This window comes from Acinonyx jubatus, chromosome B1, assembly GCF_027475565.1.
Source record: "Acinonyx jubatus isolate Ajub_Pintada_27869175 chromosome B1, VMU_Ajub_asm_v1.0, whole genome shotgun sequence".
In the NCBI taxonomy this organism is placed as follows: domain Eukaryota; kingdom Metazoa; phylum Chordata; class Mammalia; order Carnivora; family Felidae; genus Acinonyx; species Acinonyx jubatus.
Window position 1 is genome coordinate 57,249,464 of NC_069382.1, and position 13,485 is coordinate 57,262,948.

The 13,485-nt window shown below is 38.2% G+C and overlaps 1 long non-coding RNA gene across 1 annotated transcript in view; it reads right to left on the reverse strand.

Annotated features, from left to right (window-relative positions):
* LOC113602267 (uncharacterized) overlaps nucleotides 1-13,485 on the reverse strand; it is a 293,893-nt gene that overhangs the window by 216,282 nt on the left and 64,126 nt on the right. The window contains exon 3 of the long non-coding RNA XR_008296039.1: nucleotides 5,511-5,590. This is a non-coding gene — a long non-coding RNA (uncharacterized LOC113602267). The remainder of the gene's footprint in view (nucleotides 1-5,510; nucleotides 5,591-13,485) is intronic.

Genomic DNA, 13,485 nt, shown 5'->3' on the forward strand with positions numbered 1-13,485 from the left:
CTACATGACGCTTCATCCAGAGTGGTTAAGTGGCTTAGAGTTACACAGCTAGCTTGGAAAAGACCAGAATCTTAGCTTTGATTTCTGATTTGCTATTTATCAACACACTGCCTATTGCCTGATTATAACCTCATGCAGAAGCCTGATTAGGAAGCCATTTCAAGACCCAAATTCACACAAAATTGTTCAAATAATAAAATAGTTATTGAATATTAATAACTGAATGTTAAGCACTATCTGATATGCCCCTCACCCTACAGGGCTTTAAACACAGCCCATGTCAGTGCCACAAATATAATTCTTCATCTGAGCTCTCATTGGAAATCACTCACTAGTCTATGAATAAACCAGGAAGCTCATACAGTCTGCCAAGCCTCAGTCTCCTTATTTGCAAAAAAAACAAAACAAAAAATACAGAATAATTTCTTCCCTGTCAATTTTTCAGGATGATTTCATGGTTTAGACCAGGCATTAGTCTACCTAATCTGGCTCATGGGCCAAATCTAGCCCATCACCTGATTTTGGAAATACAGTTTTATTGGAACACGGCCACATTCATCTATTTATGTGTTGTCTATGTCTGCTTTCATGAAAAGTTAAGACCATATGGCCCACAAAGCATAAAATATTGACTATCTGGTGCTATAAAGAAGTTTGCCAGCCTCTGGTTTAGATGAGTGTTGATATGTGCAGGAATTTGCAATATAGCGTATATATTTTATGTTTGGTGCAGACCCAGGGGCAGAGGATTCAACCTACTAGAAGATGGGACACTTAAAACACCAACCTTGGATTGACCTAATCATGTGGGAAACACTCAGTAACATATTAGGGTCAGCACCCTACACCCTACACATGACCTACTCATGGGGAAACGCTCATGGATATGTTAGGGTCAGCACCCTACACCTGATGAGTCTCTTACACCACTTACACCAGCTGAGTCTCCAGAATAGCCAAAAGGAACCAAGAAGGCATCAAATATAAATAAATTTAAATTTAAAAGTAAACTTGGAAATGGTAAGAAATTATAGAATCTGATAAGATCTTTCCCCCAGTAGGCTGTATAGTCTATGGAACCTAAGGGACCAAAAGAGGCACATAGTTTAGACTGGGGACATGCTGATAAGTTTTCACTGAGAAGTCCTCCGTGCGCATCTATATCCAGATAAATTCCTTCTTTTGAAATAGAAAAATAATAAAGTACACAACTTTTAGGTACACCTTTTTTTAAGTTTTATTTATTTTGAGAGAGAGAGAGAGAGAGAGAGAGTAAGTGTGTGTGCAAGTGCACGTTGGGGAGGGACAGAGAGAGAGAGGGAGAGAGACAGAATCCCAGGCAGGCTCCGCACTGTCAGTGCAGAGCCCAATACAAGGCTCAAACTCATGAACCGTGAGATTATGACCTGAGCCAAAGTCAGATGCTTAACTGATGGAGCCACACAGGCGCCCCTTAAGTACACACTTCAATCAATTTTTATCTATATATATATATATCACTGAGTAGCCAATATCTAGATCAAGGTATTGAACATTTCCAACAACCCAGAAGGCTCCTCTGAGCTCCCATTCAGTTGATAGCCCCCTAAAGAAACCAGGTATTCTGGTATCTATCATTATAAATCAGTTATGCCTGGCTTTTGAACATCATACCAGTAGAACCAATCTATAGTCTTTTATGGCTGGCTTCCTTTGCTGTGAAAAAACCACATGAATTCAAGATCAGTCATTCCCTTCCTTGGCTGTGAAGTTAGTCAAAACAACACAAGAACAGAAATTAGGGCAGCTGATACACACTGCCTACTGAGATCTGGCACATTAGTGCCAAGGTAGACCCTCACTATTGTTCTTTGGCTCATGCAAATGTCAGCTGCATTGCATTTTTCAAATGGTAAATATCATCCTGCTCCCTAACAGCTAAAGGCCCAGGGGAAAGACTCTTCACTGTAATCAAATGCTTGCCTCAGCCTTGCTTGCTTAAAATAAAACCTGCACCCTCAGCAGTCTGTCTTCGAAGATCTTCATACATTTGCCAAAGGCCCATGCCTCAGCGTAAACCCTGGGGCCTACACCCCTACCTCTACAGAAACATGATCACCTGTATAGGTGGCCTCTTGACGGGGGACAAAGCTGCGTCAAGTTTCAGCGACTCACCATGGTGAAAATCAAACATGTTCAGCACCTACAGAGTCACCAAGGCTAAAGGCACACACCAAGCTAGAAACCTCAATCCTCACATATAGTTTGTTCTCACAAACTGCACTTCTTGTTAATATCCTAAGACTTGGCCCACTGACACAGAGATGTTTGGGGCTGTGAGGTGGTCCGACAACTGGGACCTCTCTATCACCCTGAGTTCTGAACCAATTGAGAAATAAGGCAGAGTCAGCTTTTGTCAAAATATTCCATGTTTTACTGACAGAGCCTAGGTTGATGGGCAAAGATTACATCTGCAGGCAGACAGACTTCCTAATACCAAATCCTAGAGTGAGACACTCACCAGACCAATCACAGACAAAACTACATCACCTCAAGCCTGTCGTGATGGCATGGAAAAGCTGAGGAGAATGTTGGCTCCCAGCAGGCAGCTTTCTCCCCTGAGGAAGGGGGAGAGGAAGAAGCTGAGTTACATGTGCCCAATTTCTCCTTCTAAACTCACCAAACAGATTAAATCATTCTTCTTCCCTGGGGAGACACTAATGAGAGGATGGAAAGAGCTAGAAGTTTTATAATGAGTGGAGTTTCCTCCACATAGAAGGAAACATCAGAAAAGGTAAGATTCCTTGAACAGAAATATAAACTATCAATAAAATATTAGCTAATACTCTATTAGTATTGTTATGGTTAGAAATATTATACCATACTGAAAACATGGAGTAAATATTAGCCAGAATATATTGTTAACTAATTGAAAACCATTTTCAGGGACCATAAACGGTAAGATATTTGTTATTTTTGCAAAGTGCTTTAGATGTCAGACCCAGAAGATAGCTTACAAAAGGGGCATCTCTCTCTTTTTTTTTTTCTCACTTATGACAGGGAATACTGTATTCAAACTCATCAGAGAAATGGACAGCTTGGGTCTATAACAAAGCACTGTGCTTAAAGTACAGGTCAGTTATTGTATGTGAGAATATACATTGCTACATACAAATTAACTGGTCAGATCACAACTTTTCAATGTTTAAAACAGAATAAGCTTCTCTGTAAAAGTAACACCTTTGTCCTTTTTTTAACTTTAGTATTCCTCTCCTTCTTCCTTGCCCTCTCCTTCAACAGAATCCATACCAACGTCCTCATAATCCTTCGCAAGGGCAGCCATGTCCTCACAGGCCTCAGAAAACTCTCCTTCCTCCATGCCCTCACCCACATACCAGTGAACGAAGGCACGCTTGGCATATATCAGGTCAAACTTGTGGTCCATGAGAGCCCAGACCTCAGAAATGGCTGTGGTGTTGCTCAGCAACGCACACAGCTCACTGTACTGTGGCAAGGTCTCCACCAGGTACCACAGTGGGAGGCTGGTAATTAATGCCAACACTGAAGCCAGTGGGGCACCAGTCCACAAACTGGAGGGACACTTGGTCTTGATGGTGGCAATGCTAGCATTGACATATTTAGGAACAACATCACCACAGTACAACAGGGAGCAAACCAAGTATTTACCATGGTGAGGGTCATACTTCACCATCCGGTTGGCTGGCTCAAAGAATGCATTGATGATCTCTATTACAGAAAATTGTTCATGGTAGGCTTTCTCAGCAGAGATAGTAGGGCATACGTGGCCAGAGGAAACTGGATGTGAGGATAGGGTACCAGATTGATCTGAAATCCTGTCAGATCAACATTCAGGGCTCCATCAAATCTGAGGGAAGCAGTGATAGAGGGCACAATTAGACCTATCAACCTATTCAGGTTGGTATAGGTTGAGTGGTCAATATTTCTACAACAGATGTCATAGATGGCCTCATTGTCTACTGTGAAGGCACAATCAGAGTGCTCCAGGATGGTGTGGGTAGTGGGGATGGAGTTGTAGGGCTCAACTACACCTGTGGAAACCTGGTGGCTAGGTAAATGGAGAACTCCAGCTTGGCTATTACTTCACAACTGAGATACTGATTATTCAAATGATAATTTTAAGACATAAATTACCTTTCTTTAAGACCAATCTCAAAAAGGTTAAAGAACAGAAAAGAGGAGAAAAAATACCTAAGTATCTAAAATGATGAATGAAATATGTTTTTTTTACAAAACTAAAAACTAGAAAAACACCTTCCTTAGTCGAGATACAACATAAATGACATAGTGATCATATTGAAAATTTACAGCTATGGGAATGCAAGCTGGTGCAGCCACTCTGGAAAACAGTATGGAGGTGCTTCAAAAAACTAAAAATAGAACTACCCTACGACCCAGCAATTGCACTACTAGGCATTTATCCACGGGATACAGGTGTGCTGTTTCGAAGGGACACATGCACCCCCATGTTTATAGCAGCACTATCATCAATAGCCAAGTATGGAAAGAGCCCAAATGTCCATCGATGGATGAATGGATAAAGAAGATGTGGTGTATATATATATACAATGGAGTATTATTGGCAATCAAAAAGAATGAAATCTTGCATTTGCAACTATGTGGATGGAACTAGAGGGTATTATGCTAAGTGAAGTTAGAGAAAAACAAAAATCATATGACTTCACTCATATGAGGACTTTAAGAGACAAAACAGATGAACCTAAGGGGAGGGAAACAAAAATAATATAAAAACAGGAAGGGGGACAAAACAGAAGAGACTCATAAATATGGAGAACAAACGTTTTGAGGGTTATGGGAGGGGCTGTAGGAGGGGGGGATGGGCTAAATGGGTAAGGGACACTAAGGAATCTACTCCTGAAATCATTGTTGCACTATATGCTAACTAATTTGGATGTAAATTTTTAAAAATTAAAAATAAAATTAAAAAGGAGAAAATTTACAGCTAAATTAGCAAAGTCAACTAAATCTTTCATGTTATAAAATACATTTTCTAAACTAAGAAAAAAATATAAACAGTTGTTTTGGTGAAGTCTTGTTCCCCTACCGTGCTCATGATTATTAAAACATATTGTTGGAGCGCCTGGGTGTCTCAGTCGGTTAAGCGTCTGACTTCGGCTCAGGTCATGATCTCACAGTCTGTGGGTTCCAGCCCCGCATCGGGCTCTGTGCAGAGCCAGGAGCCTGTTTCAGATTCTGTGTCTCCCTCTTTCTCTGACCCTCCCCTGTTCATGCTCTCTCTCTCTCTGTCTCAAAAATAAATAAATGTTAAAAAATTTAAAAAAAAAAACATATTGTATCTCATTACCAATAAAGACACTGAAAGTGGCTCTATGCCTCTCCTCAAACTCTATAGGCTTCCTCATGGCTGATGTCTTCCTCATGTGCTGTCAGTTCTAGGAATGTGCTCAAAATCAGTGAAGTACCCCCCTAGCTAGCCTTCGAGAGTTATTGCTGGATCCTAGGACACTTACCAAATTATCATGACGCCTTTCCAGTGCTCTACAGACCATTGTTATACAAATGTTCTTTGGTGTAATTCATCAAAAAGTTCCTAGGAGGTAGAGAATAATAGTGTTTCAAAACCTTAAAACTCTAAGGCAAGTCCATCCTGGTTCAAACCTGACTTGACTCTAACAAATAGTGAGTTTCAGGCAAGGGATTTAACTTACCCTTCCCTCAGTTTTCTTTTTTTTTAATTTGCAATAGGCAGGTGATAGCAACTTCATTAGGGCTCTTGTAAGATCTGCATGGGATACCACACGTTAACTGCACCGAATGGTATCAAACCCATAGAGACAGCCAGCTATTCTGCCTATAAAAGATATTTATGCATCCTCACACATATGGGCAATTTTAATTTAGTCACTTTAGAGAATTCCAAGTCCTTGTTATGATTTCAGCCTTTGTTAATGGTAATCATAATGTAATGATGTAATGCTAGTAATCATAATATAGTCAGCTCTCAGTTACTCATGTTCCTGTACAGGAGCATTGGTCTCAAACACACACGCATACTCTCAGACACACACATACACGCACACATGCAGAGTCACACACATCCTTCTTCATTACGGGACTGCCACAAACTGAATGTTTGAGTCCCCTCAAATTTCATATGTTAAAACCTAATTCCCAGTATAATGGTATTTGGAAGTAGAACCTTCAGGAGGTGACTGAGTCATGAAGCGGAGCCCTCATGAATGAGATTAGTGCCGTTGTAGAAGAGGCCCCAGAGAGCTTTCCACCTCTTTCTACCATGTTAGAATACAGCGAGCTCTCACCAGACACTGAATCTACTGGCACTTTGATCTTGAACTTCCCAGCCTCCAGAATTGTGAGAAATTAATTTCTATTGTTTATAAGCCACCCAGTGTATGAAAATGTTACAGCAGCCCAACTGGACTAAGACAGGGAGGTACCATGATAAAGCCTGAGGACACCTCATACTTTAGCCATGTGAGCTCTAACTGGTTCATATAATTCCCTCAATTTTATTTAAACTGAAAACACTGTGGAAACAGGGCAGTCTTTTCCCTTTAAAGTCTTTAAACATAATACTGGTGCTCTTCAATCTGAGACAGTATGGATGTAGTCAGTCCTAATTAATGTTAGGGACACAAAGTAGATTCCCTAATTCTATACTTACTTCCATTCTTCTGATTCACTGCAGTATATTTATATTACTTTTACTGCTCTTTGCAATGTCTCAAAAAATAAAATATGCCTGTTCTTGCCTTGAATCAAAGAGATATAATAAATTTTCTGTAATAGCTGCAATGTCTAAAATATTTTTGAGCATGTAATAAAGAACAGTTATCATAAATGTGCAAATAACAACAATGTTTTCCCATGATCAATTTAAGTATCTAATGCACTGGAAAAATCAGAGGTTTGCTAGTAGTCCAGATTATCAGTTAGTTGCTCAGTCAAATGCCATCTTTTTTTATTATTATCATTCAGGGAAAAAGCCTTTTATTTGTAACACTTTCTCTTTGATCAATACTTCTTGCTCTTTCCCTTATTTTCATCTACTAAATTATTCTTGCCAGCATCATTTGATCTGTTTTCAGAAAACAGATCTCCTAATAGCAAAAACTATATTCCAGATAAGAACCTATTAATATTGTACCTGAGAACAAGGACCATTTCTTCCTCTATACTTCTTTTGCATTGCCCAGAATTGCTGAATACTTTCTATGAAACCTAAAGGTTTAACTCTCTGCTCCTTAGAATTATTCTAAAAATAAGGCTTAAGTCTGCAGGCTGCAAAAACATTTCTTTACATCTTTCATGACTAGTGGGATTATAGGACTTCCAATTCTTTTTTTATTATTTAAATGTGTTTTTTTTTATTTTTTTAATGTTTATTTTTGAGAGAGAGACAGACAGACAGAGCTTGAGTGGGGGAGGGGCAGAAAGCGAGGGAGACACAGAATCCAAAGCAGGTTCCAGGCTCTGAGCTGTTAGCACAGAGCCCCACCTGGGGCTCAAACTCATGAACCATGTGATCATGACCTGAGCCGAAGTTAGATGCCTAAATGACTGAGCCACCCAGGTTCCCCCATGATTTCCCATTCTTAACTGGGAGGTTGGGAATAGTCTTGGTGGAGTGGCATTACCTTGTTATCTGACAAATATAGCATTTTGCTACTCTCGAGGATCTAATAACCCATGAAAATGAAAGTGACCGAGCAACTGAATATGTAAGAATCATCATGGAAAAAGAAAATTTATACTCACTTTACTGTTTGTGACACTGAACTTGAATAATATATTTTTAGGTACCATCAAGCTGAAGGATAAAGCTTTACCACTAAATTGTTAAATATCCATTAAGACACTGCCTCATTCCTGAAACATCTCAGAAGGCTGAAATATTCGTTTAATTCACTGAACAGCATTTAAGTGCTTACTGTGTGTCAAGGATTGTGTTAAGCACAAAAGCTATAATCATGAGCAAGACGGATGGAGCTTCCCATCCATCTGAGAAGACAAAATTAAATAAAACACAGCAGTAAAGTGTAAAAAAGTGCCACTGAAATTGCTGCTATTCACAGGCTAGGAAAATCCAATTTTTAATCCCAGGTCTGCTTTAAGCCACCAATTCTGTTCTCCACTCGTTGAAAGAATATATTAAAATACCTCATTAATCCATCCCTTTTAGCTTTGCCCCCATGACACTGTCTTAGGATATGCCCTATCATTTCTCACCTGTTTGCTCCTTTCAATCCATTCTTCATGCCATGCTAGAGAGATGTTTGCAAAATGCAAATCTAAAAACTAAAAATAAAATGCAAATCTGATTGCATCTCCTTTGCTGCTAATACTGCTAATAAAGTATGGACAATTTTCCCACATCCCTACATTCCCATTTCCTTCGTTCTGGCCTCATTCAACCTCATGAGGCATTAACGCTCCATGGTCAGAAGACAGCCAGCTCTGGCTCCAATTCTGCCACCAACCAGCTGTGTGTGACTGAGAGCTGTGCACGGTCTCTCTAGCCCCAGGGTCCTCATGAAGTCATATGACTAAGTCATCTTCAAATCCCTTTCAGCTCTCTGACTGGGCAGAACCATCAAAGTTTAGTGCAGAAAGTCAGATCTAGTTTGGAGTTTTGCCTTCGCCAATTACCTAGTTGTGTGGCTTTGTGCAAGTTATTAAAGCTCTCTGTACCATTAGTTTCATCACAAATAATATGGTGGTACATAACCATATTATACATAATATGGAAATATATAACGGAAGTCTCCAGGTATAGAATAAGGAGATATAACAATATCTTCCAAACTGAATTCTTTAGAAGGTGAAGTGAATTATATGGTAATAATTATTTATACTCTGATTTCTCTTTTCAGTCAAATGTTAGTCATAAAATTGATTTTCTGCTCTGTGTATTAGCTGAGGAAATTTAGAAATATTCTTACTGTGCAATTAAACAGGGGTCACCAATAGAAATATTAAGTTAGTAATATAGTATAGGAAACCTGAAGTTCTGTGAAAAAGCATATACTTATATTGGCCTCTTATTAATTCCCCAAACCTGATAAAACCATTTTTACTTGCCTGTTATTTTTGGTTATCTATGACTTTATACATTTTTTATTGTAAACAATTATGTGTTCAATAACTTGTCTAATTACCAAAGTTACTATATTAGGAATGATTCATTTTTCAAACATTTATCGTGAGTGCCATGCCAGATACTGAGCATATAAAATAAATGAGACAGTCCCTGCCCTCAAAGAGCTCACAGTCTACAATGTTGGTAGGCAAGGCATATAAGTATGCAAAGTATATAATCCTTCTAAGACTTGAAAATGGTATTAAAAATTGACAATATAATTTTCATATCTAGGAGAAAGATGCACAAGGGAGCTTGAACTAAATAATATCAAGATACCTTACAAAGTAAAATTCTAATTTTGTAATTTAGCCTACCTATCAAATCCCAAAAGAAAAACTCTCAAAATATGGAGCAGAATAAACTGATCTTAATTAAAAGTCACTAACAGGCTTGCCTGAGAGCTGCTGCTGAAGAAATACATCTCATTAGCTCTTCTGGGAGAAAAGGGAGAGAAAAATATTGCAAATGTACAATAGGCTTCTAAGTGGAAATGGCCTCATTTGGAGGATTCCATTTATTGATTGACATTTGAGGGATTTAAGAGTACTTTGAAAGTGTCCCTCGATGCCTTCCTCCTTGACCTATTTGTTAATCACAAACTTCAGGGACTTCTTGAATGGCAAGCTTGTTGGTTCTTATCCCCCAGGGTTAAATCTCTAAGAGGAGATCATTTTTTTACGTGAGCTCTATAAATCTACCCTATTAATACTAATTAATATCAATAAAATAAAACTGTTAAGGACTCTGTTTCATGCTAGAAAGTTATCCTTTAAGGAATTAATCATTATTCTGCACAATTTGTGTGTACACACACACACACACACACACACACACACACACACGGAGATAGATGAGATAGAGAGAGAGAGAGAGATAGAGAGAGAGAGAGAGAGAGACAGACAGACAGACAGACAGAACCAAATCTCAGAACCCAGGTCTGTCTTCCAGAGCTCCTGTCTTCCCCACTCTACCAAGCTGCTCCTCCCACAGACATACAGATGGCATAAATGATCATTCTATCCATTTGAATAAAAAGCCAAACCCTGGTACAAAGATTATGCATAGGCTAGGCACTTCATTCATTCATTCATTTGTTCTTCAGGCATTCATTTATTCACTCAACAAATAATTTTAATGAGAGCCTACTGCGAGCCAAGCACTATTCCAGACATTGGCTATAGGCAAAGATCTTATCCTCTGGAGCTTACAGTTCAGTGGGGATTGTTAGGCATTAAACTAGGAAACAAATAAATGAACATAATAATTTTGATTAGTGGTAAATACTTGCAAAAAACAAAAAGAGATGATATGGTTGAAATTACTTAGGATAACAAGGAAAGACCTTTCTGAAATGGTGACATTCATTTTATTACTTATTAAAGAATAAGAGCCAAAAATTTGAAGATATGGAGAAGAGAACACTGCAAAAGCAAAAGCCTTAAGGCTGAGATGGCTTGGTGTGACTCATGTGGTGGGAATGTAGTGAAAAAGGGCAGGGGAGAGAGGAAGGAGATGTAGTCAGAGAGGTGGGCGAGAGCCAGCTCATGTAGGAAGTTTGTGATGGGAAGCCATTGGAAAATTTTTATCAGGAGAGAAGGGACATGATATGATTTATACTTTTAAAAGATTACTCTGTGGTCAACTGATCTTCAACAAAGTAGGAAAGAATATCCAATGTGGAAAAAAGATGGTGTCTTCAACAAATGGTATTGGGAAAACTGGAAAGCAATGTGTAGAAGAATGAAACTGGACCAGTTTCTTACATCATACACAAAAACAAACTCAAAATGGATGAAAGACCTAAATGTGAGACTGGAAACTATCAAAATCCTAGAGAACACAGGCAGCAACCCCTTTGACACCAGCCATAGCAACTTCTTATCAGACACGTCTCCAGAGGCAAGGGAAACAAAAAGCAAAAATGAACTATTGGGACCTCATCAAGATAAAAAATCTTCCGCACAACAGAGAAAACAATCAACAAAACTAAAAGGCAACCTATGGAATGGGAGAAGATATATGCAAATGACATATCTGATAAAAGGTTAATATCCAATATACATAAAGAATTTATCAAGCTCAATCCCCCCCCAAAAAAACAGATAATCCAGTAAAGAAATGGGCAGAAGACATGAATAGACATTTTTCTAAAGATGACATACAGATAGCTAACAGACACATGAAAAGATGCTCGATATCACTTATCATCAGGGAAATACATATCAAAACCACAGTGAGATACCACCTCACACCTGTCAGAATGGCTAAAATTAACACAGGAACCAACAGATGTTGGTGAGGATGTTGAAAAAGGGGAACCTTCTTATGCTGCTGGTGGGAATGCAAACTGTGGAACTGTGGTGAGTGCAGCCACTATGGAAAACAGTATGGAGCCTCCTCAAAAAATTAAAAATAGAATTACCCTATGATCCAGCAATTGCACTACTAGGTATTTTTACCCAAAGGATATCAAAATACTGATTTAAAGGGGCACATGCACCCTGATGTTTACAGCAGCATTATCAACAATAGCCATATTATGTAGAGAGCCCAAATGTCCATTGACTAATGAATGCACAAAGAAGTGGTATATATATACAATGGAATATTACTCATCCATCAAAAAGAATGAAATCTTGCCATTTGCAATGGATGGAGCTACAGTGTATTATACTAAGCCAAATACATCATTCAGAGAAAGATGAATACCATATCATTTCACTCAGATATGGAATTTAAGAAACAAAACAGATGAACATAGGGGAAGGGAAGGAAAAATAAGATAAAAACAGAGAGGGAGGCAAACCATAAGAGACTCTTCAATACAGAGAACAAACTGAGGGTTACTGGAGGGGAGGTGCATGGGGAGATAGGCTAAATGAGTGATGGCCATTAAGGAGGGCACTTGGGATGAGCAGTGGGTGTTATATCTAAGTAATGAGTCCCTGAGTTCTACTCCTGAAACCAAAACTACACTGTATGTTAAATAACTTGGATTTAAATATAAATAAGTAAATAAATAAATATTTGAAATGTTTTTTAAAAGCTAAATAAAGTTAAACAAGAAGATTACTCTGAAAAAACTGATGGTTTCCAGAGGGAAGGGGAATAGGGAGATAGACAAAATGGGTAAAGGGGAGTGGGAGGTACAGGCTTCCAGTTATCGAATGGATAAATTGTAGGGATTAAAGGTACAGCATAGGGAATATAGTCAATGGTATTTTAATAGTGTTGTATGGTGGCACATGGTAGCTACACTTGTGGAGAACATAGCATAATACATAACATATTGAATCATTATGTTGTATACCTGAAAATAATGTAACATTGTGTGTCAACTATAATTTTTAAAACAGATTACTCTGTTATATAGAAAATGAATTATAGGAACAAGAGTGAAAACATCAGTTAGTAAGTTGTTGCAAAAATCTAATCAGGAGTTGATTGCATGAAGATATGAGGTATATTTTAAAGACAGAACTAATAGGATTTTATGATGGATTGACTGTGGGGAATGAGAGAATGAAAGAAACAAAGGATCTCTTCCTTGGTTTGGTGCTAGTGTAATCGATGGAAGTGGTGCCATCTCCTGAAAAGGGGTAGAGTGGGGGGAAATCAGAGGTTCTGTATAGGATATATTAAGTTTGAAATGCCTCTTAGCTATGCAACTGGACATGTTAAGTAGACCATTGGGTATCCATAGTCTAAAGACAATTGGGAATCCAGTAAAGAAGTCAGGCCAAGAAGTATTAGTATGTGAGTTGTTAGCATATTAATAGGTTTTAAAACCATAAGCTTTCTTGAGAGTATGTATATAGGGAAGAGATGAGAGATTCAGCTCAAGAATCCCAGGTTTTATTAGGTTTACTAACTTACCCAAAGAATTTCTAATAATTCCTGATTTATAAAATGCACTTCATATCTGAAAGCCACAGAGCATGCCATTTGTCATTTGACATTAGAGACATTTCCTGATCCAATAATATATAGTACATAATTTAATTATAATTGCAATGCTTCAGTGTTATCAGCATTTCACATTTAAATCATTTATTTTATAATGTCATATTGGTTGAGAAAAAGTAAGACTCATAGCTGAAAGTTTTTCTCTTCACTTTCCCTTTTCAAGCCCGTTAGTTTATAATCCATCAAACATATTGTCTTTGTCTTTTAATATATGCTATATTTACATTTTGTGACCAGGTCTCCTGGCCAGATGTTAGCACTTCTCACCTCTTTCTCCACATTCAGATGTAATCATGAAAAAGCATAATGATATTTTGAGTATATTGATGCAATAAAATAAATCAGACTTATAGTAA